Source organism: Gopherus flavomarginatus (assembly GCF_025201925.1).
Source record: "Gopherus flavomarginatus isolate rGopFla2 chromosome 13 unlocalized genomic scaffold, rGopFla2.mat.asm SUPER_13_unloc_2, whole genome shotgun sequence".
In the NCBI taxonomy this organism is placed as follows: Eukaryota; Metazoa; Chordata; order Testudines; family Testudinidae; genus Gopherus; species Gopherus flavomarginatus.
In genome coordinates this window covers 1,912,175-1,928,507 of record NW_026114610.1, presented here as the reverse complement: position 1 = coordinate 1,928,507, position 16,333 = coordinate 1,912,175, and the positions used below count along the sequence as shown (strand labels likewise).

General features: G+C 52.4%; 1 protein-coding gene and 1 long non-coding RNA gene across 2 annotated transcripts in view; one reads left to right on the top strand and one right to left on the bottom strand.

Annotated features, from left to right (window-relative positions):
- Positions 1–16,333, top strand: part of LOC127041343 (zinc finger protein 551-like) — an 804,136-nt gene that overhangs the window by 397,619 nt on the left and 390,184 nt on the right. The gene's annotated exons all lie outside the window — the stretch shown is intronic.
- The window catches only part of LOC127041351 (uncharacterized), a 133,507-nt gene continuing 119,874 nt past the window's right edge, over positions 2,701–16,333 (bottom strand). Inside the window, exon 3 of the long non-coding RNA XR_007771636.1 lies at positions 2,701–2,842. This is a non-coding gene — a long non-coding RNA (uncharacterized LOC127041351). The remainder of the gene's footprint in view (positions 2,843–16,333) is intronic.

Sequence of the window (16,333 nt, the reverse complement as noted above, 5' to 3'; positions counted from 1 at the left end):
GTTTGAAGACGAACAGTGAAGGGGAAGTTGGACACTGGCCAGAATATCAGAGAGACAAGGCAGGTGAGGTGATACCTGTTACTGGACCAGCTTTGGAGTCACACAAGGTCTTCTTCATGGAAAGGAAAGGTGCTCAGAGCATCACAGTTCAACAGAAGATGGAACACTCTGCCCTGAACACCAGACTTTCCCTACTTCCTGGAATGGGGTGGCAGTCCCCACTGTCCTGTCAACAGCCCCACCACGTAACCCAGAGGTGGCTGCATCTTAGCACCAAGACACCAGTGGTCACCGCTCCAGAGGAGATGGTACATACAGGCCACTGCCCTACGTGGCCACCAGACGTCACAGACTGTGCACTGTCTTAGCTGGCCCCACATGTTATTGCCCCAAGAGGTGAGGTACACACAGGCTACTACTCAAACTGGGCACCTGGGGTCACTGCAGCAAAGGTTAAGGGGGATACAGGCAGGGCACTGTTGCACATGGCCACCAGGTGGCACTGCTGCAATGGCGCTGGTGCGGGGGAGATGATAAACAGGCCACTGCCTGACGTGGCCACTACCACAATGGCGTGGGGAGAGGGGGAGGGAGATACCAATAGGGCACTGCCACACCAGGGCACCACAGGGAGGTCACTGCTCCAATCAGTAGAGATACACATCGGGTAGTGCCCCAACTGGGGGCCCTACCCTAGAGAGAGGGGGGGGCTGGGGAGAGAAGAGGAAATCAAAGGCCACTGCCTCACTTAGCCATCGGGGTCACTACCTAAATAGGGGACACACACACAAACGGCACTGCCCCACCTTGACCAGCAGGGTCACTGCCCCAATTGGGGGATATACAGAGGGTATTGCCCCACAGGGATGCCAGGGATCAGTGCCTGCCATACCTGGCACAGGGGTAGAGGGGATAGGGTGACCAGATGTTCCGATTTTATAGGGATAGTCCAGATATTCGGGACTTTTTCTTATGTACGTGCCTATTATCCTCCACCCTGTCCCGATTCTTCCACACTTTCTATCTGGTCACCCTGGGGCGGGGGAGGGAGGGGGCTACACAAAGGGCACTGCCATACTGGGCCTACAGTGCACATCCCTAGTGGGGGAGTGATACACACCAGAAGCAGGGCTCACTGCCACAAAGGGGTTGGAAGACACCCAGGGCACTGCTTGACACAGCCACCCAGGCACCCTGCCACCTTGGGGAGGTGAAGAATACACCTTGGGCACTGACTCCTCTGGCTATTAGTGGTCACATGCCCAATATAGGGGTTGGGGGGGCGTAAATATACACAGGAGACTGCCCCACTGGGGAAGACGTGTCAACGAGATGAGAGTGGGATACGCATAGGGCCCTGCCCCAATGGCTGATATACATACAAGGCCCTGCCTCACCTATGCACCAGTGCTAACAGGCACAATGGCAGTAGTGGGGTCACACAGACAGCTGACCTCAGTTGCCACCAGGGGTCACTGCAGCAATGCTAGGGGGGATACATGCAAGACATTGCTGCCCCTTGCCACCAGGAGTCACTGCTCCTACAAGAAGGCACCTACAGGACACTCCCGTGCCTGGCCAGCAGAGGTCACTTATCACTGGGGAGGGGCTATGGAGAAGCTGACAAAGAGCAACTACATGCAGTGGGGAAAATCATAATCTACCGGGAGAAAGAACGGACTCCGCTAGGACATGACACCAACTCCGGCCAGGCTGGATACCAGCAATTCGGGGCGGGAGCAGCTCCAGCTAGAGGCTGGGTGGAGACAGGTGACCTCGGTTTCTGCGCTGAGCAGGCTGCTTTGGCAGCGAGGAGGGACAGGGAACCCCCCTGCCAGGGTCTTGCTGCCCAAGGAGGGGGAGATCTGCGGCACTCTTTGGAGTAGCTGGTTCAGCAGCCATGAGCCACACGCTTCTCCCTGCCTGAGCTCTCCAGGAGCGCATTACGCACAGGTGTGCGCTGGATGTGGGTACCAGTGTAACAACAGGGCCAGACTCTGCTGAGTGCTGCCTGCGAGAGACAGGGGCAGATGGGCAGATGGGGGCAGGAGATGACAGAGCCAGCGGCCATGAGCTGAACCCATCACAAGTCCAGCCTCTGACATCACCATCCATCCCTGCAGCTCTCCATCTGTCCTGCTGTCCGTCCAACCCTCAACCCCCCATCCATCCCCAATGTATGCCACGCACACCCCTTCACCCATCTGCCTCACACACTCATCTATTTCCTCATGCATCCTGCTGTCCCTCTGATTGTCCCTGCAGTGCCCAGCACAAGGACGCATAGTGGACCCTGAGCGAGGCTTTTGGGTGATGCAGTAATGGAGCTAGCGGGTGATAAGGGGCATCTCTAATCCCAGCCCCACTTCTCCTGTGCCCAAAGCCATGACCGCAAGCCCACCCCTTTCAGTCTCAGACCTCACAGCCCCAAAGACTTGAATGGCCACTCACAGTGTGACCCAGTTACAGCAATGAGGTCTTCCTGAAGATAGGGGGTGGGAGGAGCAACCCGCTTATCCTGGCAGGCAGGAAACATCCTTCCCAGTATGGCAGAGACCCTGCCCGTGGGCAGATAGACCCAGCAGAGCCCATAGGAGACTGGGGGAGGGGGAGCAGAGGAAGAGAATGCAGGAAACTGAACATGACAGCTGTCCATGAAAGGAGAGAGAGAGAGTTTGAGTGAAAGTCGGCCAACACAGAGAGAAAAACCTAGGAGGAAGAAAGAAATTCAGAACAGGGAGTCACCCTCATGGATGCAACTTTCTGCTAGTGAGCACACACCACTCCTGGCCAGAGAGATGATCAGCCCTCGCAAATGGCAACATCATCTCCCTTGAAGCACCTGGTTGTTTCCGCAATCCTTGGTGCTGTCCAGCATGTCTCCCTCCATCAGAAGTTACCTGGCTCTCATCTTAGACTCCATCTTCATATTGCTCTTCTCCTTCCCAGACTCCTGCTCTGCTCCTCAGCCTGTCTGTCTCAGCTCTGCAGGCAGAGGGGAAGGGGCATGATGGAACACACACGCCCATTCCAGACACCACACAGCATCCACAGGGCTACCAAAACACCTCATCTTCGGCCAAAACCACACCTCACCCCGAGGGAGCAAAAAGCCTTTGTGAGTACAGCACACAACAAGACAGGAAAAGATTAACACCCACACCCAGCCCAGCCAAAGTGGGAGGTTCCTCACCTTCCCGGCCACAGGTCCATGGGGCTCATGGATGGAGAAGTTTGGTGGGCTGTGGGGGTCCCTGAAGAACTAGCTCAGCATGTGAATGACTGGGATGTATGTGGGGGCCTGTCTGTCGGTTGGGGTGTCCAGAAGGACCTAAGGGAATAGGGGATTAGGGATAGAGGAGAGTGGCATTGCCAAGGTGCATTGTGGGAATGTGGGATTCAGAGAGCCCAGAGTGGATGGGTGTCGGCGGTTGGACGACCCCACAGTGGTTGAAAAGGAGAACCTGGCAGGTTTGGGTGTAGCAGAGATTGAAGATGAGGAACCTCACATCCTGGGGATGGACTGTGGGAGTGGGGGGATGGGAAAGTTGAGCCTAGCAATGAGAAATGGGTTGGAGGCAATTAGGGATGGGGCGCTGAGGACGGGGATGGGGGGAGGAGGAGGAAGGGAGGGCGGGGTGCTGAGGACGGGAAGGAAGGTGTTTGGGGTGGGGCGAGAGGGGGAGGTGGGGCGAGAGGAGGGAGGTGTGTCGGGGTGCTGAGGACGGTGGGGGAGGAGGAGGTCGGGAGCGAAGGGAAAGGTCAGGTAGAGTGTACACGATGGGGGAGGGGATGCTGTGGGCTGAGGGATCCCCACAGATGGGGGTGGGGCTGGCGAGAGGGTCACAACAGATGGGGAGACACTGGGGGGCAGGTTGGGGGGTTGAAGGGGCTGCTAGGGCCCTACAGAGGGAGAGGAGGGGGCGGTGCTGGCAGGAGAGTCACAGTGGATGGAGGGACACTGGGGGGCAGGTTGGGGGAGGTTGAAGGGGCTGCTGGGGCCCTACAGAGGGAGAGGTGGGGCGGTGCTGGCAGGAGAGTCACAGTGGATGGAGGGACACTGGGGGGCAGGTTGGGGGAGGTTGAAGGGGCTGCTGGGGCCCTACAGAGGAAGAGGAGGGGGCGGTGCTGGCAGAAGAGTCACAGCGGATGGGGGGGACACTGGGGGGCAGGTTGGGGGAGGTTGAAGGCCTCCTGCTACTTCATGGCCCTTATCTGTATAGAGCTTATCTCCTGGAATGTGTCCCATCCTTATCTTGTAGGAATGCATCCTGGGAATGCATCCACTTAGCCTGTACATTCCTAGCTGCACTCTTGCTGCCATCAGGGATCTGCCACCCACACAAACCCTCCCCACAGGAAATCTCTTAGAGATCTGGCTCCTTTCTCACCAGCAGTTTGACTTGAAAGATATTTTGTTCACCCTGTCCCTCCCCCTCGCCCATCCAGATCAGTTCCCTACGTACATCCTCCAGGGCTTTAGACAGACCAGTTTTAGATCATTCAGGCACTGGGGCTCCTCCTGCCACTTGCCCAATGCCTGTTTAATCCGTGTTCTTTAGCACCCCCTAGTGACCAGTGGCAGAAGTGCAGTGTAGCCCTGGAAAGCTGCTCACTGCACATAGGGTGCCGATAACGTGCCTGTGTGTGAATTTCTCTCTTTTTAGGAAGAACGGATATAACGGGAGCACTCAGCTCACTTAATTATGCCCTCCTGAGGCAACGTGGTTGTTATTTTTCAGGCTCCTTCCTCATGTCTCTCATGTAGATTAAACAGCAAGTGGAGTTACAGGTGAGGCTGTTTTTAGATGAGTTTGGGTAACTAGCCATCCGCTTTAAAGGTCACGTGATGAAAGCGAGCACTGGGCCGAGTGAGAACAGCAGCCGCTTCCAGAGCTGAGGAGCAGTTAACTTACTGCTGAGTTACCAGCCTTTGTGCTGGGCCAGCGGGACCCTCACGTGCCCCTGTGGCTGAGCCTCCAGCTCCTCTCACACACACGCGCGCACATAGGGAGGGAGCGAGGGAGGCTATAGCGGCTTTCAGCCGGGCTGCCGCACGTGGGGCTGCTCCCAGACAGCTCAGCCCCTCCCCCCCGCCCCCCCCAGCTGCTGCCCAGGCCCAGCGGGGGGGGGTGAAGCCCTTTCACTCTGCGCTGCCTCTGCCCTGTGGCCCCCCCGCCCGGCGAACTGAGAGCTACGGCCCCTCCTCCAATAGAGGCCGCGTGTGAGAGGGAGAACTACGCTTCCCAGTGTGCACCGGGAGGGGGCGCGTTGCCTGAGCAACCCTTCATCACTTCCGCTCTGAGACGAGCCAGGAACTACAACTCCCAGCCTGCCCCGGGGCACTTCCGTCCTCTCGGCCTAGGTGAGGGCGGGTCCCTGGGTCAACCTGACACCTCCCCCCGACAACTCCGCCCCCCGCCCGCCCCCCAGAGAGCCCCGCCCCCCGCGCAGTGTGTTAACCTGCTCCGCGTGGAACGTGCCGCGCCGCTTCGCCCCTTTCACCCCCGCACAAAGCAGCTGATCGGGGCGGGGGCGGGAGCGCGGGGGGCGGAGGCCGAGGACCGGGGGGGGCAGGTCAGTGCCGGGTCTGTCTCTGCCCGGTGACTCGGTACATTTGTCTGCACCGCGGGGATGTTCCCAGCGCCCCTTGTTCGCTGGGGCTGTAACCCCCCGTCTGGGTGTGAGCTGGTTTCTGGGGGTGTCCGATGAGCCTTGGAACCGGCTCCTTGTCACTCCCCGAACTCCCGCTGTGCCCGGCCACCCAGCCCCGTCCTCCTCCCTCGGGTGAGCCCGGCTTTAACCCCCCTGCAGTGCCAGTGTCACCCGCAGACAAACCTGCCACTGAACCGAATTAATCCTCCGCATTCCCCGAGCTCCGCCCTCCCCCCAAAGCCCTGCCCCTGCCCCCTCCTCCTGGGGTCCTGCCCCCACACTGCCCTGCCCCCCTCCTCCTGGGGTCCTGCCCCCACACTGACCCCTACCCCCTCCTCCTGGGGTCCGGCCCCCACACGGCCCCTACCCCGACGTCCTGGCCTCACATCACCTGTTCCCCTAATCCCTGCCCCATTCCCCAAAGCCCTGCCCCTGCCCCCCTCCTCCTGGGGTCCTGCCCCACACTGCCCCTGCCCCCCTCCTCCTGGGGTCCTGCCCCCACACTGCCCCCTACCCCCGATGTCCTGGCCTCACATCACCTGTTCCCCTAATCCCTGCCCCATTCCCCAAAGCCCTGCCCCTGCCCTTCCTCCAAGGCACTGCCTTCGCATTGCCCCTTTTCCCCAATACCCCACCCTAACTCTACCCCTTCCCCCAAATCCCCACTCCTGCATTGCCCCTCCCCAATACACCCCTCCCCTGCACCCTTTCCCCAAGGACCCACCCCCGCCCTCACATTGCCCCTTCCCTTTCCCCTCGAGAGCCTGACCCTGCACTGCCCCTTCCCCCTTAGACCCTGCCCCTACACCACCCATTCACCCCGGACCCCGCCCTCACATTGCCCCAAGCAGGGGCCGGCTCTAGCAATTTCGCCGCCCCAATCACAGCGGCACGCCGCGGGGGGCCCTCTGCCGCTCGCCGGTCCTGCGGCTCTGGTGGACCTCCCGCAGGCGTCCCTGCGGGGGATCCGGTGGTCCCGCAGCTTCAGTGGACCTCCCGCAGGCATGCCTGCAGATGCTCCACCGGAGCCGCGGGACCAGCAGACCCTCCGCAGTCTACTGGAGCCGCCTGCCGCCCTCCTGGCAACCGGCCGAGCGCCCCCTGTGGCGTGCCGCCCCAAGCACGCGCTTGGCATGCTGTGGCCTGGAGCCGGCCATGGCCCCAAGACCCTGCCCCTGCACCACCCCTTCCCCCTGAGACCCCGTCCCTACACCACCCGTTCACCCAGGACTCCGCCCTCACATTACCCCGAGACCCCGCCCCTGCACCACCCATTCACCTGGAACCCGCCCTCACATTGCCCCAAGACCCTGCCCCTACACCACCCCTTCCCCCTGAGACCCTGCCCCTACACCACCCATTCACCCGGGACCCTGTGCTCGCATTGCCCTGAAACCCTGCTCCTGCACCACCCCTTACCCCTGAGACCCCGCCCCTACACCACCCATTCACCAGGGACCCTGCCCTCACATTTACCTTCTGCTAAGAGTGTCTTCCTAGTTAGAGGTTTTGCATGTCATTAATTCATTTCTAAAGATTTAGCACAGAGGTGAGGCAGCTGAGGTGGTGGATAGTGCAAATGTGACTTTGAGGTCACAGACAGGATGGAGGCAGCAGCACTAAGATGGCTAGAGAACAGCAGCCTCACTGAAGGAACTCTGGTGAGGCCTGCTCTACCCAGCATGAAAGCTATAATCACTTCAGCTGGGACCGGTGGTAGAGCCCCTCAAGCAGATGAGACTGTACTTCCTTTAAAGTACTCATTTTTCACTATCCTTGTCTTCCCACACTGCTGACTAGACAAAGCCATCGGCTCACAAGGCTGCCTAGGCTCCTCCAAACTCTTCCTACCAGGCACATTGCCACTTCCAACAGATAAGCTGCTGCTTTTTTCACTACACTGAGCTACTTCCAGCAAACCACAGTTACTCATTTCTGCTTTACTTTTACAAGCTATACTAGCCATCAATCCATTACCCATTACAAATCTCCCCTTTCCTTCCTCAGTTAGGGTTTTTCCCTGACCATCTACTTTAATCTGCTCCTGAGAAACATTTTCCTCCCCAATGAGATCTTTTTGCTCTTGATCTAACTCCAGATTCACTTCTGAGGCATTAGACAGACATTTAGAAACTCCGTTCACAGGCAGACTGCTTTCTTGCACAGACAAACCTTTGGAGCAACCCTCCTCAGGCAAACCATTGCCCACAATAGACACAGGTGTAAGATCATTCCTGTCCTGTGACTGGCTACCTGAACTGAACAAAGCTTTAACATTTTCCCCAATTAAAAGATCTTTAGGCAATAACTTCCTTACCCCAGCTATAACTTCATGCTTAGCCCCATTCCATTTGAGGTGGATTTTGGCTAAAGGCACACCGACAGTAAACTCATAGAGGATCACAACATTCACACTCTGATTTGGTAAATAATCTTTCTCTTTGATCAGATCTGCTTTAACAAGAGTGATGTTAGATGCTATAATTTGCCCTAAACAGCTTTTACCATTGACTTTTACACTCTCTATGAATTTTCAATTACAATTGGTCTACAATTTTTGAGAAGTTGTCTGCTTCAGAGATAAAATGTGATATTTATTATGTATTTTGATGTGCTGAATTCAAATATGACAATTAAAACAACTGATTGGCTACTGTTTCTAAGATATTTATGTTTTTACATTTTATGTCTATGTATATTGTGTAGATAGTAGAGTTTTAATCATAAATTGTAAATCTAGGTCTTTTCATGCGTTTATGGTTGCTTTACATGATAATATTTCACCTGTCCTGTTTATGTAACAATTTCAAAATTAGCAAAAGGGTTATATTAATAAAATTTATTATGAAACAAAAGGCAAAAAACTATTATGTACATAGTTTAGTCCTATTCAGTGTCTACTCGGTGCTTCTTGGCTTGTCTCTTGTATTCATTAAATGGAGCATCTCTTGTCACTGTCCAGCAATAGTTGGCAAGCATTGATGGGCTCCATTTGCCCTGATAGCCTGACAGGAGATTCCACTGCTGTAGTCTGGAGCCCAACAGCTCTGCCTTACTCTTGGGTAGTTCCAAATCCTTGACAAGGTCATTCAGTTCACCTTGTGTTAAGAGGTGTGGTTCAGAGGAGGAGGAGGGGAGAAAATCTGGGTCCTGTGACATTGATGGTTCAGGACCAGCAGTTTCATGCTCTTCCTCATCTCACTCAAGTGAGAATGATTCTGGTGCATCAGGAACCGGCAGTCCTTCTCCGTGGGGTACTGGGCGTATAGCTGATGGAATGTTTGGATAATGCACAGTCCACTTTTTCTTCCCAACTGGAAGCACCATGCAGAAGTAACAATTGCTGGTATGATCTGTTGGCTCTCTCCAAATCATTGGCACTGCGAAAAGCATAGATTTCCTTTTCCTGTTCAACCACTGGCGAAGATTTGTTGCACAAGTGTTGCAGCATATGTGTGGGGCCCACCTCTTGTCCTGATCTCCAATTTTACAGCCAAAATAAAGGGGATAGGCTTTCTTAACCAGAGTGGTTATACTGCACCTTTGTGATGCAAAGGTCACTTCACCACAAACATAGCAGAAGTTATCTGCACTGTTCACACAAGTACAAGGCATCTCTGCTCACTTTGGCTAAACAGAAATGTGTCCCTTTGCAAAATCAAACACTGACAAATAAGAGAGCACGACACTGTATGATTTCTAGAGCTGATAGAGGGCAATTTGTTCAGCAGAGTGATGTAAGCTTTGTTATGATTGCGTCATCCATGACTTCTAGGAATAACATGATGCAATTCATATCATGTATGACGCAATACCAGCTTCAGATTGCATCATTCATTGTTTTGCCTAAAAGCAAGTACTGTCCAAACCCAGTCATAGATTTATTCATAGATCCAGTCAAAGATGTATTTTAGTCATTTCTGGTTTAAATTGAGATCCCTTCCCTTTATAACTCACTTATCCTCCACCATTCCCAAGTCAAGGGTCGTATATACTGACCCAATAGCATATCTTGAAAACTAGAGCCAATCAACAATTTTAAGCATCATTTTCATTCTCAGTGACCCAGAATTAGTAAAGCTGGACTACCTTTATTTCAGAAGCATTTTGGCTGTAGAGCAGTGTTATGGGAAAAACTTCATTCACCGCCGGCAGCTTATTAGCCATCAGAGAATGCACACAGGTGTGAGACCCAATGGAAGCAGTGAGTGTGGGAAAACCTTGTCTTGCCACTGAGCCCATGTGAGCCATCAGAGAATCTGCAATGGGGATCAACACCATAAAACCCTCTAGGGCTATCAATACTTTAATACTTTTCCTGATTCCCACAGAGTAACTTTTAAAAACTGTTTGAACTGTTTGAAGCACCGATATCCCTCAGCTTGTCCAGATGAGTGGCCCAGTTCTGCCTTTTGCAGTTGGACCTCTTTGAGGTGGACCCATTTGTCCTTTCTATCAACTCCATTCTCCCATGAGTAATTTGAGTGTGCCGTTCCCATAAGAAACAAGGGAGCATCACATTTATACCATTCCTCCCAGTGCAGAGTTATTGTTAGAGTCACCAGTGATGCAGATTGTATCATTGCCAGTTGGACTCATGTTGCTGTGGGTTTTGCTGAAGAGCAGTTATCGTGGGAACTTTTCAAATTATATTTAATTGAAGAGGAGCAAGGGCAGGAAAAAAGTGTCATTTCAGCCTCTGTGATACTGGAAGGAAATGTAAAAAGCGGCAGAGTCCTGTGGCACCTTATAGACTAAAAGACATTTTGGAGCATAAGCAATATACAAAAATCTATAGGATAACACTTCAGTCTCCCTGGACACACAATCACAGATTTAAAAATAGCCATCCTGTAGCAAAATAAAACTTCAGGACCAGACTTCAAATAGAAACTGCTGAGCTCCAGTTCATCTGCAAATTTGACACCATGGGCTCGGGATTAAACAAAGACTGTGAATGGATAGCTAACTACAAAAGCAGTTTCTCCTCCTTTGATGTTCACACCTCCACTGCTAGAAGAGAGCCGCATCCTCCCTGATTGAACTAACCTTGTTATCTCTAGTCTGATTCTTGCTTACATGTTTATTCTTGCCTCTGGAAATTTCCACTACATTCATCTGATGAAGTGGGGATTCACCCATGAAAGCTTATGCACCAATACGTCTGTTAGTCTACAAGGTGCCAGAGGACTCTTTGTCACATTTTACAGATCCAGACTAACATGGTTACCCCTCTGATACTTGGAAGGAGATGGGGTGACTCAGAGATTCCCTCCTTCCCCATCATGGCAGAACTGTTACCTTTTGTCTGAGCCAGACGGAGTTTATCGTCATCACATTCTACCCCTCCACTTCTCAAAGTGTTATGTGATGAAGTGTTCTCAGTTGTCCGTGCTTGGAGATGATGCTTTGACTTCTTTAATCCTATACCAGAGTTGCTATGACTGGAGATGAAAGTATCAAAGGCCTGGAAGGGGAATTCAAATGGATCCTAAATACAGTGTCATCATTTAGAGTTTAAATCCCAGGTTCCATCTATTGGTAAAGCCAATTCTGGCAAGGTGGATGTTTTTTTCCCCATTATGGGGATGCTAGGATACGAAACATGTTGTAAATAACATACTGACTGTTGAGACAGTGCTGAGTGAAGCAGGTTTGAATGGATCAGAGGATAATGTGATGGGGGAATCTCTTGTCCTGATTCTAAATAATTAGATGTAGCCTGCTCTGGAATTTCAATTTACACTTCACTGTCATGTATTCTATCTCTCTGTGATCTGGGTTTCTATCTTTCTTGATGGCTATGTGGTCACACAATTAGATTTTAGTTCAGCTCAGATTGATTGGAGAATTGAAGTCAAATGGCCATTTGCTAAAGTCATCATTTCTCACTTCAGCTTTGCTTTTTCCCCACCCCTCCATGATGATGTTGGGTCTAAACTTTTGGTGAACTTTGGGGAGCCAAAACACACCCAGACTGACTGTCTCTGCATAATCCTTCCTGAACCCTTTTGAACAAAGCACTGACCTGCAAACTACTCATGACACCCCCTTTCCCTAGTAGCCATTAGCCTTTATCTCTATGCATTTACTTGTTAACTTGCTTTTCCTGTAAAATCTTAATTAATTATGCATGACCATTATCTTTTGTTAATCACTTTGTTTACTTCTGTGTATAAATATTAATGCTCACCCCTAATAAAGGGGCCACACTTAATCTAAAGCTTTTTAGAGCTAAGGATAGTGTGAGCCCGTTGATCAACGCATTGGTGTCTGGTCTCTGACAGAATTGTGTGCCCCATACCAACTCCGCACGAACTCGGGTGCTGGAGAGGTGAGTGAGGACTTGCTTTATTACCTAACAATTTGGGGGCTCGTCCGGGATTCCTTCTGGTGCGGTACCTCTGTCCAGTGGTCAGACCACTCATATATGAATTGGCAAGGCGCCACAGGAGATTTCTCCCAGCCAATTCAATATTGAGGGGTCGTGTATTGGACAGCAGGGTAACGCCAGTTGGAGGGCTCCTGTCAGACACCATGGGTCAAGGGACTAGCGTGCCTCTTGAGAGTCCGTTGGGGATTGTAAATAAGTTATGGAACGAAGGGAAACTCCCAGTACAGACAGGAATGTCTAGGAAGAAGTTGTACACACTATGTGTAAGGAATTGGACTGGGTATACCGCGGTATTGGCCGACCCGGAGATGAGGTGGCCTTCGTATGGCTCTTTCGAACAGGCTGCCTTAAGAGGAGTAAAGAGCCAGATCGAAAAAGACCATCCGGGACAGTTATGTTACTGGTTTTGTTGGGACACAGCAGCAGAGCTGTGGAAATCTTTAAAAATTATGGCAGTCAGGTACTCTCCCGAGAGTGAACCCCCTCCAGGTTATTTCGATGAAGGGTGTAAACCACGGCGTGTTTTGACTCGTCAGCTGGTCCCCTCTGCACCTGCCCCTATTCCTCCGCAGGGGGACTCTCTCCATGTAGCAGAGGGGAATCTGCAAAATCCCAAATTGGAATTTCTGCAGAAGGATGAGGAGGAAATGAAGGGGCAAACCTCGGGAGGAGTAGTTACTAGGCTAATGTCCAAACAGATACAGCAGGGTGCATGCCCCCCCCCTGAGGATAGCCCAGAGGATGTCCCTGTCAAATCTCTTGCAAGTAATAAAAGTATAGTTAAAGAGATGCCTTTACAGCTGCACCACCAGCTCAGCCCATTCCCCAGGCCTGGATCAACTACGGGAAACAGCAGCAGCCGCAGCAAACTCAGCCTCCTCAATGACGGTACCCCGGGGGCGAAGACAAACAATGTGATGGTCTTATTTCCTTAATGTCTTTAGCCGGCTCCTTTCTCACTTTCTCCCCTCCCAGCAAAGAGCCTCGTTTAAACCCTTTCAGTCCAGGGACTGCCTGTCTCTTTCCTCATTGATACTGGGGCTACTTTCTCTCTTTTAAATCATGCCCCTCTCCCTGGCTATCCTCTGAGGTTAAAACTGCGACTGGGGTGGAGGGCAACCCACAGTCTCTGGGACTCACTTTGCCTTTGAATGTTATTTATGCTGATAAATGTTTTCCTCACCGTTTTCTTTTTTCCCCAGCTTGTCCGATCCCTCTGATGGGCCGGGATTTACTCTGTAAAGCTTGAGGCTACTTTAACCTGCACTCCTGAAGGGGTAGGATTATTGATGACAGTGTTAGGAGATTCGGCCCCTACTCAGGGTAATTGGGAAACACCCCCCTCTCTCTCCCCTGACCTCACTGACTTGCCTTCAACCCTCTGGGAATTTCTGACACTGATGTTGGCCTGCTCCTTTCGGCAGAGCCCGTAAGGATCAGGTGAAGCCCTTCCTTAACCCCCCCGTCAGTCCCTCAATACCCCCTGTCGCTGGAAGCCCGGGAGGGCATCCGCCCCATTATCGAGGGATTCATTGCACAAAAGCTAGTCCGCCCTCAGCGCACTCCCTGTAACACCCCTATACTGCCTGTCAAAAAGGCCTCCTAAAAAGGACGGAGACCCTGTTCGTTGGCGCTTTGTACAGGATCTACGAGTTGTTAATCAGTATGTGGTCCCTCTTCATGCAGTAGTTCCTGACCCAGCTACTATCATCAGCCAAATCCCCTGGGATGCTGAGTGGTTCACTGTTATTGACTTAAAATCAGCTTTTTTTCAGCATTCCTGTGCACCCAGACTCTCAGTATCTCTTTGGTTTCACCTGGGAGGGACAAAGTTATGTCTGGCAACGACTTCCTCAAGGCTACAGAGACAGCCCCACGATTTTCAGCCAGTGCCTCCGCCACGACTTGGAAGGTTTCACCAGTCCGCAGGGATCCACATTGGTCCTATACGTAGATGACATCCTATTAGGTAATCGCGAAGAAGCTGCCCTCCGCATCGATGGTAAGGCACTTTTATTATACCTACACACCAGAGGCCACAAGGTAGACCCTAAAAAGATTCAGTGGGTCTCACAAAAGGTCCGATATCTGGGCTTCCTGTTAACCCCAGAGGGAAGACAGATGGGACCCAGCCCGCATAAAAGACTATTCAAAACTGCCCTCTACCGAACACCAAGAAACAACTTCGAGGTTTCTTAGGATTAATTGGCTTCTGTCGCCCCTGGTTGCCGTCCTGCGGGGAGTTAAGCAAACCGCTCCACCGACTCACTGCTAACCTTGCTCCTGACCCTTTGCAGTGGTCCCCGGACACTTATTCAAGCCTTTCAGTTACTCAAGGACAGTGTGGCCTCCTCCATGTCTCTCCGCCCCCCCAATTACAGCAAACCCTTCACCTTTTGTCCACGAGAGGGCGGAATTGCTAGTGGTGTCCTTACCAGCTGAGCGGGCCCCACCATTTCCCGCATTGCTTTTTACTCTCAGCAAATCGACCCCTGTCGACTCAGGAACCCCATCCTGCACCCGGACTCTGGCAGCAGCTGCCCTGCTGAATCACAAAGGCAAAGAGCCTAACCCTGGGTCATTTTACCACGGTTTGGACCTCTCATGCCTTGTCAGCCCTTCTGCGTAGGGGCACAACCCAAGTCTTTTCGGCCCATCGTCAGCAAACAGCTAGAGGCCGAACTCTTAGAAGACACTAACCTAATTTTTGAAAGGTGTGGACCCTTAATCCAGCTACCTTGCTTCCTGACCTGCCAGTCCTCCAGGATCAGCACAACTGTGTGGAAGTAGTTTACAGCATCTTACAGATAAGAGACAACCTGTTTGACGTGCCACTGGACAACCCCGATTGCATCCTCTTCTCGGACGGAAGCTCCTTCTATGTTAATGGCAAGCGTTTCACTGGTTATGCTGTCACCTCTAAATGGGACATTCAAAAGGCCGCCTCACTGCCAGGCAACTGGGAGCCACAAGCCGCTGAACTCTATGCCCTGGCCCGAGCTTGCCAGTTGGCCGCTGGTAAGACCGTTACCATTTTTACTGATAGCAAATATGCTTTTGGAGTTGTGCATTGTCATATCCACCTCTGGAGTTTCGAGGTTTCCAGACAGCTGCCGGTAAACCCATTCAGCACCTCCCCCTCATCCACAAGCTTTTGGACGCCCTCCAAAAACCCTCTGTCCTGGCTGTTAGTTCACTGCTTGGCCCATACTAAAGATAGTAGCCCCGTTACCCATGGGAATGCCCTGGCTGACGCCTCGCTAAGAAGGCTGCCACCTTACCTTTAGCCATGCCCACATTGGCTATTGCAGCCTCCTCCTTTACTCCACCGCACCCCGTACCAGTACCCGCTACTAAACTACAATCGTGGGAGAGCCTCGGGGCCACTCTGGTCAAAGGGACCTGGCTTATGCCAGGATGGCCGAGCCTGCCTCCCTCGCTCCACATACCCCGTGGCAGTTCGCTGGCACCATGAGAAAGGGGGTCACTACGGCACGCACGCCCTCGTGGACACCATCGCTCGCTTTTGGTATGCTCCAGGCATTCAACCCTATTGCCTATCAATAGTGAAAGCATGCAGCACATGTCCAGCGTAATGGACCTGCTCCACCTCTTAACAAAATTAAGGGTGGAAGACCTCCGCCTGCTGCTCCATTTCAACATCTTCAAATTGACTTTGCAGATATGCCAAGGCTTTGGAAAAAAACCCTCCTTGTTTTGGTTTGCCCTCTGACTTCCTGGGTCGAAGCTTTTCCTACTGCTAATTGTACTGCTGCCACAGTGGCGAAGATTCTCCCTTAGAGACATTGTACCCCGTTTGGCATCCTCTTGTGGCTCGACTCAGATCGCGGACCTCACTTTACTGGTCATGTCCTTGGCCGTTTAGAACAAGGACTGGGCATTTCACACTCCTTTCATACACCCTACCACCCCCAGTCTAGCGGGAAAGTTGAGCGTATGAATAGGGAACTTAAGTTTACATTGGCTAAATACTGTCAGGAAACAGGATAAAGTGGCCTCAGGTACTTCCCTTGGTCCTGTTTCACCTTTGTACTCGCCCAACCCGCGCATTGGGATTATCCCCCTTTGAACTGCTCTATGGACACCCCCCTTTCAAAGGCGGGGCGCTACCACGTGCTTGATGTTTCACTATTGGGAGGGGATCATATGACCGCGTGTCAGTTTCTCTCCCTACAGGCTCGCCTCCGTACCCTTTGGAAAGCCTCACAGTTTTCCCAGACCATGCCGCTGGAGGAACAGATCCACCCGTTCCAACCAGGGGAC